General features: G+C 42.9%; 1 long non-coding RNA gene across 1 annotated transcript; it reads left to right on the top strand.

Moving 5' to 3' along the window:
- Positions 1 to 940: 940 nt before the first annotated feature.
- Positions 941 to 1,262, top strand: LOC125804543 (uncharacterized). Its single transcript, XR_007440649.1, has 2 exons — positions 941 to 988; positions 1,192 to 1,262. It is a non-coding gene; the product is annotated as an uncharacterized LOC125804543 (long non-coding RNA).
- The last annotated feature ends 9,234 nt before the right edge of the window (positions 1,263 to 10,496 follow it).

Raw genomic sequence — 10,496 nt, 5'->3', positions numbered from 1 at the left:
GTACCTGCACTGATCACACAGCCCCACAGCATGATGAACCACCACCAGATTTTACTGTGGGGAGCAGTACAGTGTTTGTGTTGGAATGCTGTGTTCTTTTTCCTCCATGCATAAATAACCGTCTTCCAAATAACTCTAATAATTTTAGATTCATTAGTTTACAGCACCTTATTCCAAAATATCCAAAACTGTCTTATTCAAATGTGCTTTAGCTTTAGCTTTACCTCAAGTGACTCTGTTTGTGGCGTGTGCTCAGAAAAGGCTTCTTCTACATTTCTGTCTCATACAGCCTCTCCTTGTGTAAAGTGAGCTGAATAGTCAATAGTGAACGATGCACAGTGACTCCATCTGCAGTAAGATGATGATGTAGGTGTGTGGAGCTGGTCTGGAGGTCTGTGGGTTCACTACAACTGTTCTCTCCATCCTTCTCCTCTGATTATCTGAGATTTTTCTTGTTCTGTCACTTCAGCTCTTAACTAGAACTGTGTCTGTGGTTCTTCCATTTCCTCATTCTGTTCCTCACAGTGGAAACTGCAACAGTCTTTGTTTTCAGGTCATTTGAGAGTTTTGAGGCTCCGATGTTGCAACTCTTCAGAAAAGATGCAAAGAGGAGAAAAATTTGCAAATTGTATTCACCCGTGTATGTAGGTCAAGGGTCAATGAGCTTACCAAACTAATTTTGTGTTCCAATAATTAGTGATAAAAAAAATTTCAAAACAATAAAACAATGCCTAATTTAGTTTAAAGAATTATTGCACACTTTCTGTCATGGCTTTATTATTTGCGCCACCGTGTGTCCTTAATGAGAACTGCAGGGTATTTTCTTTTTTAGAGTTTCTTGAATTTCAATTGGCTCATATAGTCACATGTTTGAGGTTATAGTTCAGATCAGCCATTTTGTACCCTGTTTTGTAAGAGCTCACATGTTCTCAGGAGCTAACGAGAATCCTTGCAATCCTCACGTGCCGATCCATGAAGAAGCTTTGCCGTAAGTTTATATTGTGTAAATATGTTGGCAAACATTGTAAATATGTTTATTTCTTGAATGTGTTATTGTTATATAATGATAGATGTCTAACTTAATTGAACTAGATATCCAATCCAGTGTTGCTCATTTTCTTTAATGGAAATGTACATTTGTTTATTCAATTGTGAATTTAGCAGTAAGAAGTATTTTTGTATTTATTTCAGTTTTCACACAATAGAGAGCATTTGGAGCTCATGTTGCTCAGGACATTACAAGTAAAGAACTCTACACTCTACTTCAGCGCCTGTCTTCATTCAAGCCTCTCATACCTCTGTGTTTAGCTATCTGTCGATACATACAGCCCCACGTGTGTAGGGGACAGAATAGTGAAAAGGCAGTATCAGCAGGATCAGCACAGCTGTGTTTGTGTCTCAGCCACCACTCCCCTCAAGCCTTATACACAATATTTGCTGTGTACAATATGGAGGTTAAGGAAGACACAGAACCACAGAAAACAGGACAATCAACTGCTTCATCAGTGAAGTCATTGCTGACCAGGTCCATAACAACAAGTCGTTCTAAAAGCTCCCACAAATCATCAGCAAGTTTGGTAGCTGCCAAAGCACGAGCTAAAGCTGAAGCAGCCCGTGCTCGTTCTGACTTTGTCAAAAAAGAGACTGAACTGATGGTAGAAAAGGCTCAATTGAAAGTTCAGGAAGCTTGTGTAGAAGCAAAATTGACCACACTGCAACATGAAAAAGAAGTTGCTGCTGCTTTAGCTGAGGCAGAATTTCTGGAATCTGCTGCTGCAGAATTGGATTCAAACGTTGGTGCCAAGGCCACAGAGATCGTTGATGTTCCTCAAGATTCCAAAGAAAAGAGGACGATTGATTATGTAAAGAGTCACTCTTCAATGTTTTCTTCTCAGCCACCTGCGGAAAAGCATCAATCTCTCAGTACCTGTTATGTACCCCTTGGAACAGGCAAAGCATCAGATGACCATGGACATCTTGTTGACAACAAAAGCCCAATTCGCATGACTCACATTAATCCTGTTACTACTCCATTCCAAACCACTGCCCAGCGCCAAACAACCCAACCACACAAGCCATCTCCCACCAGGTCAGGTCAGTACCGTCCACAGTTTCCCAATAGTACTGTACATCCTGTGTCAGCCCCAGACAACCTGAGTGACATAGCTAGATACCTAGCTCGCCGTGAGCTTGTCACTTCTGGGCTCGTTAAGTTTGATGACCGCCCAGAAAATTATTGGGCATGGAAAGCGTCATTCGCTAATACAATTGAGGGACTTGATCTGACTTGTACTGAAGAACTCGACCTTTTAAGCAAATGGCTTGGTCACCAGTCTGCAGAATATGTCAAAAGAATTAGAGCTGTACATGTCAGTGACCCTGCTACTGGTCTCAATACAGCTTGGCAGCGTTTAGAAGAGTGCTATGGTTCTCCGGAAATCATTGAGAGAGCTCTCTTCAAAAGGCTTGATGAGTTTCCTAAGATCGGAAACAAAGACCCAATCCGGCTTAGAGAATTGGGAGACCTGTTGAGAGAACTAGAAGCAGCAAACCTCGAGGGCTACCTACCTGGTCTTACCTATTTGGACACAGCAAGGGGCATACATCCCATAGTTGAGAAATTGCCATATTCTCTGCAAGAAAAATGGATGAGTCTGGGCAGTTACTACAAAATGGAACACCACGTCCCATTTCCACCCTTTTCTTACTTTACACAGTTTGTGTGTAGGGAGGCTCATATTCGAAATGATCCCAGCTTCGTTCTGAGCTCCTCCAGTGGTACTCCAGCTAAGGCAGAACACTTTCCTAGAAGATCCATTAACACAAAAAATGTGGTCTCTTCTCACAAGACTGAACTTACTGCATCATGTGCATCTACAACTGTTGAGTCTGCAAATCATAAACCAGACGTTGGTCGAAACTGTCCAATTCACAAAAAGCCCCATCCCCTAAAACGCTGCAGAGGCTTTAGAAGCAAACCTCTTGAAGAGCGTAAAGCATTTCTTAAGGAAAATGGCATTTGCTTTAGATGTTGTTCAACAACTGAACACATAGCCAAGGAGTGCAAAGTAAACATTCTGTGCAAGGAGTGCGAGAGCAATGATCATGTTACTGCCTTGCATCCTGGCCCAGCTCCATGGATGACTAGTCCTGAGTTCAAGCATGGCGGGGAGGAAAAAGGTGCCCAACTGTCTTCTGTTAATTCCAAATGTACTGAGATCTGTGGAGATGTCAATGGCTTCCGGTCTTGTTCCAAAATATGCCTTGTGAAGGTGTTTCCTAAAGGTCAACCTGACAAGTCTGTGAAAGCATATGTGATACTTGATGACCAGAGTAATAGGTCACTAGCAAAGCCTGAGTTCTTTGACCTATTTGACCTTAAAGGCCCAGACTCACCTTATACTCTCCGCACATGTTCTGGAATTACAGAAATGACTGGACGCAGAGCTACAAGCTTCATTGCTCAGCCTTTAGATGGAAGTGTAAGTGTACTTTTACCAACTCTCATCGAATGCGAGTACATTCCAGATGACCGCAGTGAGATACCTACCCCGGAAATTGCGAAGCAATATCCCCATCTCATCTCTATTGCACATCTCATGCCACCTCTTCATGCTGATGCTCAGATTCTCCTTCTCCTTGGGCGTGATATTCTTCAGGTTCATAAGGTCAGAGAGTCAAGAAATGGCCCGCACAACACTCCTTACGCTCAAAGACTTGATCTCGGATGGGTAGTGATTGGCAATGTCTGTCTTGGTGCATCCCACAAGCCAACAGTCATTAATGTGTATCGCACTAACGTCCTGAAGAATGGCCGTCCTTCTCTTTTGGACCCTTGCCCAAATTACCTTCGTGTAAGGGAGAGCTTCAGTACAGAGGAAAAGCCCAGATGCCAGCCCATTCCAAAATCTCTTTTATCTAATAAGCCAACACTGCACAATGACAAATGTTCTCTTGGAAGTACTATCTTTGAAAGAACTAATGATGACCACAAGATTGCACCTTCTATTGAGGACAGAGAGTTCATTCAGCTAATGGACAAAGAGATGTTCACTGATGATGCCAACAGCTGGGTAGCTCCTCTTCCCTTTCGTTCACCAAGACCACGACTTCCTAGCAACAAGGACCAAGACAAAAGCCGATTTACCTCCTTATGTCATACACTTCAACGAAAACCTAAGATGAAGGACCACTTTGTGGCCTTTATGCATAAAATCTTGGATCGAGGACATGCAGAAATAGCACCACCACTGATGAATGGAGAAGAGTGCTGGTACCTGCCTACCTTTGGAGTATATCATCCACGCAAGCAGGATGAGATCAGGGTTGTGTTTGACTCTAGTGCTCGGCATTCTGGCATCTCTCTAAATGATGTGTTGTTGACAGGACCAGATTTAAACAACACTCTGCTAGGAGTTCTGCTGCGTTTCAGACACGAGCAGGTGGCCTTCACTGCAGACATAGAACAAATGTTCCACAGCTTTGTTGTAAGAGAAGATCACAGAAACTTCCTTAGGTTCTTTTGGTTTAAAGACAACATCCTGACAAATGAAGTTGTGGAATACAGAATGACTGTTCACGTGTTTGGCAACAGCCCCTCTCCTGCGGTTGCCATCTATGGCCTCAAGCGCACTGCTCTACAAGGAGAAGCTGAGTTTGGCTCAGATGCAAAGCAGTTCGTACAGCAAAACTTTTACTGCGATGATGGATTTATATCCTTGCCTTCAGCTGCAGAGGCCGTTGATCTGCTGGAGAGAGCTCAAGATATGCTTGCGGTTTCTAATCTGAGACTACATAAAATTGCATCAAATTGTACATCTGTCATGCAAGCCTTTCCATCTGCTGATTATGCAAAAGATTTCAAAGATCTTGACCTAGATGCCGATTCGCTTCCTATGCATCGTAGCCTAGGACTGAGCTGGGACCTTAAAAATGATGCATTCAAATTTTCTTCCTCTATCAGCGAGAGACCATTCACTCGTAGGGGTGTTCTTGCCACTGTAAACAGCTTGTTTGATCCTTTGGGCTTGGTAGCTCCCATCACCATCAAGGGCAAACTCCTGCTAAGAGAACTTACTAGCACATCAGTGGATTGGGATACACCTCTTCCAGCTGAAAAAGAGACAGAGTGGAATGCATGGCGAAACTCGCTTCAAGATCTGGCACAGCTTGATATTTCAAGAGCTTACACTTCAGGCAGTCTTCGTCATGCCCAGCGAAGAGAGATCCACGTGTTCTCAGATGCATCCATAAACGCCATCGCTGCTGTTGCCTATCTAAAAGTAACTGACTGCAGCGGAACATGTCACATTGGCTTTGTCATGGGGAAGGCTAAGTTGGCCCCCACAACAGTTCACACCGTTCCCAGACTTGAGTTGGGTGCTGCAGTCCTGGCTGTGGAAATTGCAGAGCTGGTAGTCAATGAACTTGATGTGAAGTTAGACTCACTGGATTTCTACACGGACAGCAAGGTGGTCTTGGGATATATTTGTAATGAAACGAGGAGATTCTATGTGTATGTCAGCAATAGGGTCCAGCGAATCAGGAGGTTCTCCCGGCCCGACCAGTGGCACTATGTTCCAACCAGTGAGAATCCAGCTGATGTCGCCACCAGGTCAGTGCTGGCAGCCAACCTTGCAGAGACCATTTGGCTTTCTGGTCCTTCCTTCTTGATGCTTCCAAAGAGGGCATGTCCAGCTAAACAGACACCTTTTGACATCATCGACCCAGAATCTGATGCTGAGGTGCGGTCTAACATCATTTCATGTGTTGACTCCTCTTTAAACCTTGGTGCTCATCGTTTTGAGCGATTTTCTACATGGAAATCTTTAATAAGGGCCATAGCTTTTCTTATTCATGTTGCACGGTCCTTCAGATCCACCCGTAATCAGCAGAAAGAGTGCAGTGGCTGGCATTATTGCCATAGATCTAATGAATCTGATGTCTTGCTTCAAGCCAAAGCCATAGTCATCCAGTGTGTTCAAAGAGAGGCTTACAGGGCAGAGATCATCAGTCTAGAAAAAGGAAAGGCTATTCCCAAAGGTAGCCCACTTTGGAAGCTTAATCCTGTCTTAGATGACAGGGGACTGCTGAGAATAGGTGGCCGGCTTCAACATGCCAACCTTGATGATGAAGAAAAACATCCCCTTGTTGTTCCCAGCCAAAGTAATGTTGCTTCTCTTCTTGTTGAACACTACCACACCAGAGTTAAGCACCAGGGCCGTGTTTTCACTGAAGGAGCCATTCGCAGTGATGGCATCTGGATAACTGGAGCAAAAAGGTGCATCACAAGCATGCTTCACAAATGTGTTCAATGTAAGAAACTACGTGGCAGGACGGCAGAACAGCAGATGGCAGATCTCCCACCTGATCGCCTGAGTACTGAGGCACCCTTCACAAATGTTGGTCTGGACATATTTGGTCCATGGAGTGTATCTACACGTCGCACTCGTGGAGGAGCAGCAAACTCTAAAAGATGGGCAGTCATGTTCACATGTCTTAGTGTCCGGGCAGTACATATAGAGCTTATTGAGTCGATGGATACTTCCAGTTTCATCAATGCTCTACGTCGCTTCATTGCTCTACGTGGGCCTGTGAAACAAATTCGGTCAGATTGTGGCACGAATTTCAAAGGGGCATGCAAAGAGCTGAAAATGTTGCTGGATGATGGGAAAAACACCAGCATATCTCGGTACCTCAGCGAGGAAGGCTGCACTTGGCTCTTTAATCCACCTCATTCCTCCCATATGGGTGGAGTATGGGAAAGGATGATTGGGGTTTCTAGGCGCATCTTGGATTCCATGCTGTCAGAGATCAATCCATCCTGCCTCACCCATGAGGTCCTGTCAACGTTTCTGGCAGAGGTTACAGCAATTATCAACTCAAGGCCTCTGATACCCATCACTACCGACCCAGATGCTCCTTGTCTCCTGACTCCAGCTATGATCTTAACTCAGAAGATCTGTACCATTGTACCTCCACCAGGATCTTATGACACAACAGATCTTTTCAGGCAGCAGTGGAAAAGAGTTCAGCATCTTGCTGATACGTTCTGGCAAAGATGGAAGCGTGAATACCTCTCAACCCTCCAAGTTCGGAGCAAATGGCAAAAAAGTCTGCCCAACATTAAAGAAGGTGATGTCGTATTGCTAAGAGACAACCAAGTGAAAAGAAACCAATGGCCGCTGGCTATTGTGACGAAGACATTCATTGATGCAGACAGCAAGGTTAGGAAACTGGAGCTCAAGGTAACGAAGGGTGGGACTGTGAAAACCTTTCTTAGGCCCGTTACGGAAGTAGTGATCCTTATTTCTTCATGAAACTATAGACTATAAAGACATTATGGTATTAGGATTAATACCAGGCGAGGAGTGTCATGGCTTTATTATTTGCGCCACCGTGTGTCCTTAATGAGAACTGCAGGGTATTTTCTTTTTTAGAGTTTCTTGAATTTCAATTGGCTCATATAGTCACATGTTTGAGGTTATAGTTCAGATCAGCCATTTTGTACCCTGTTTTGTAAGAGCTCACATGTTCTCGGGAGCTAACGAGAATCCTTGCAATCCTCACGTGCCGATCCATGAAGAAGCTTTGCCGTAAGTTTATATTGTGTAAATATGTTGGCAAACGTTGTAAATATGTTTATTTCTTGAATGTGTTATTGTTATATAATGATAGATGTCTAACTTAATTGAACTAGATATCCAATCCAGTGTTGCTCATTTTCTTTAATGGAAATGTATATTTGTTTATTCAATTGTGAATTTAGCAGTAAAAAGTATTTTTGTATTTATTTCAGTTTTCACACAATAGAGAGCATTTGGAGCTCATGTTGCTCAGGACATTACAAGTAAAGAACTCTACACTCTACTTCAGCGCCTGTCTTCATTCAAGCCTCTCATATCTCTGTGTTTAGCTATCTGTCGATACATACAGCCCCACGTGTGTAGGGGACAGAATACTTTCTGTCAATCCTATAAAGTTCATTTCACTTCTTAAATATCACTGTGTTTTTCTGCTATATACAGTATTTAACTGAAATTGCTGATCCGAACAACCAATGATTTATAAAGAAAAATCATGAAAATTACTGTATTTACTGTATATCAATAAATACAGAAGCAGATGCTGCGCTGAGTCTTTGCTACTTGCATGTACAGTATGGTTTGCTTGCTGCATGGGGGCTTTATCGGCACAGTCGTAGTCAATGGCAGTGAAATCCATTTGGTCTGATTTCCTCTGCGTTACGAGGGGCCGCACGGTTGTTTCAGAAGACTTTGATCAGGTGGTCTCCCTCAGGTCCTCTGTCAGGGGTTGCAGCTTATGGAGAATGATGCTACAGGGGGTTCCCCTCAGTTGGCATTCAGCATCTGCTGCAGAGAGATAGCCTTTTGCTCTTTCCCACTAGATCCAGCTCAACAAATCTGCTCAGCACGCCCAAAACAACTCCCCAGCTTCAGTTATTTAAAGCATGCTTTGTTGGACTGAGCTTAGTTTGTTTATTTAAAAAGCGTGCATCCTTGGGGCCAACATAAAAATGTAGCTAGTTCTGCTGTATATCTACAGTTTCCTGTCAATAGCCTGAATTCACTGCCCAGCTCTTTTACAGGGTTCTTGCACCACTTTAAGTCAATTTTAATGCTTTTTAAGACCTCAATAAACATAATTTAAGTTCTCTCACCGGTAAGGTTAGCTAACTCGTCGCTTATGTTAGCTAGTTCTCCGCTAACCTTAGTTCTATCCCTGGTAATATTAGCTAGCTTGCTGCTAAAGTTAGCTAGCTTACTGTTAACGTTAGTATGTTAACTAACTCGCTGCTAATTTTAGCTAGCTTTGTGCTAATCTTAGTTCTATCCTTGGTAACTTTAGCTAGCTTGTTTAAGCTAGCTAACGTTAGTATGTTAGCTAACTTGCTGCTAATGTTAGCTAGCTCGTTTAAGATAGCTAAGGTTAGTATGTCAGCTAGCTTGCTGCTAAAGTTAGTATGTCATCTAGCTTGCTGCTAACGTTAGTATGTTAGCTAACTTGCTGCTAATGTTAGCTAGCTCGTTTAAGCTAGCTAAGGTTAGTATGTCAGCTAGCTTGCTGCTAAAGTTAGTATTTTAGCTAACTCACTGCTAATTATAGCTTGCTTTCCGCTAACCTTAGTTCTATTTCTGGTAATGTTAGCTAACTCGCATTAGCTAGCAAAAGTTAGTATATTAGCAAGCTTGCTGCTAACATTAGTATGTTAGCAATCTCGCTGCTAATGTTAGCTAGCTTTCCGCTAACCTTAGTACTATCCTTAGTAACGTCAGCTAGCTTGCTGCTAACGTTAGTATATTAGCTAACTTGCTGCTAATGTTAGCTAGCTCGTTTAAGCTAGCTAAAGTTAGCATGTCAGCTAGCTTGCTGCTAAAGTTAATATGTTAGCAAGCTCGCCGCTAATGTTAGCTAGCTTTCCACTAATCTTAGTTCTATCCTTAGTAACGTTAGATACCTCGTTAAAGCTAGCTAACGTTAGTATGCGTTAGCTAGCTTAGCGATCTTAATCTTAGTTCTCTCCCCAGAAAAGATGTTTCCAATAGGCCATTGTGTTTTTGCACCTGTATTAAATGCACCATCTGAACATTTAATACCTACAGCAAATTTACAGTAAAATTAAGACAATTTAGCTAGAATCTTGTTAAGTGTTATCATAATATATAATTTCTGACAACTGGCACAACTACGGGCATTCCCAATCCACTCTTTGAGGTGACACTTCATGAATAATTTAAAATCTGCTTTTTTTGCCATGTGATATCAGAAGTGATTTACAGCAATTTTAGAGATTCAGAGATAATCATTATACCATAAGACTGCTACAAAAGGTGCAAGACAAGACATGACAAGACAAAACAAGCATATCCACCATACATGTGCCAAGAGCGCAGATGGAATGTAGCCTCCATCTTTGACTTTTCAGTTTATCTCCCAATTTAGCTCGGCCACTCGTCCTACTCGTTTAGCTGCTACTCAGCTGTATATGCCCTATCACTAGTGATGCTACAACACCAGGAGGGTGAAGACTAGCACATGCCTCCTCTGATACATGTGAAGTCACACTACGCCTCTTTTTGAACTGCTGCTGATGCAGCATGGCTGAGTAACATCACAGCGATAATGCTTGAACGAAAGTGCAGCGACTCGGTTCTGATACATCAGCTCACAGACGTCTTGTGCTGATCTACATCACCCTTTGGAGTGATGAGGGGAAATAGCAACATCTACTGTACCCATCCAGAGACAGAAAGACCAATTGTGCTCTCAGGTCTCCGGCAGCTGATGGCAAGCTGCATTAAAGGGATTCAAACCAGCGATCTCCTGATCATAGTTCAAAGTTAAAACTTTTAGTTGTTAGGCTCAAATTGTAAGCTAGATTTTTTGGTCTAAAGAGCTGACACTATGAGCGGGAGGTCGCAGGTTGGTGCCATGCTTTGGGGGCAATGAGAAAGCAGACATTTTAGCAAGAAGAG

Source organism: Astyanax mexicanus, chromosome 9 (assembly GCF_023375975.1).
Source record: "Astyanax mexicanus isolate ESR-SI-001 chromosome 9, AstMex3_surface, whole genome shotgun sequence".
Lineage (NCBI taxonomy): Eukaryota > Metazoa > Chordata > Actinopteri > Characiformes > Acestrorhamphidae > Astyanax > Astyanax mexicanus.
This window is presented reverse-complemented; position numbering and strand designations above follow the sequence as displayed.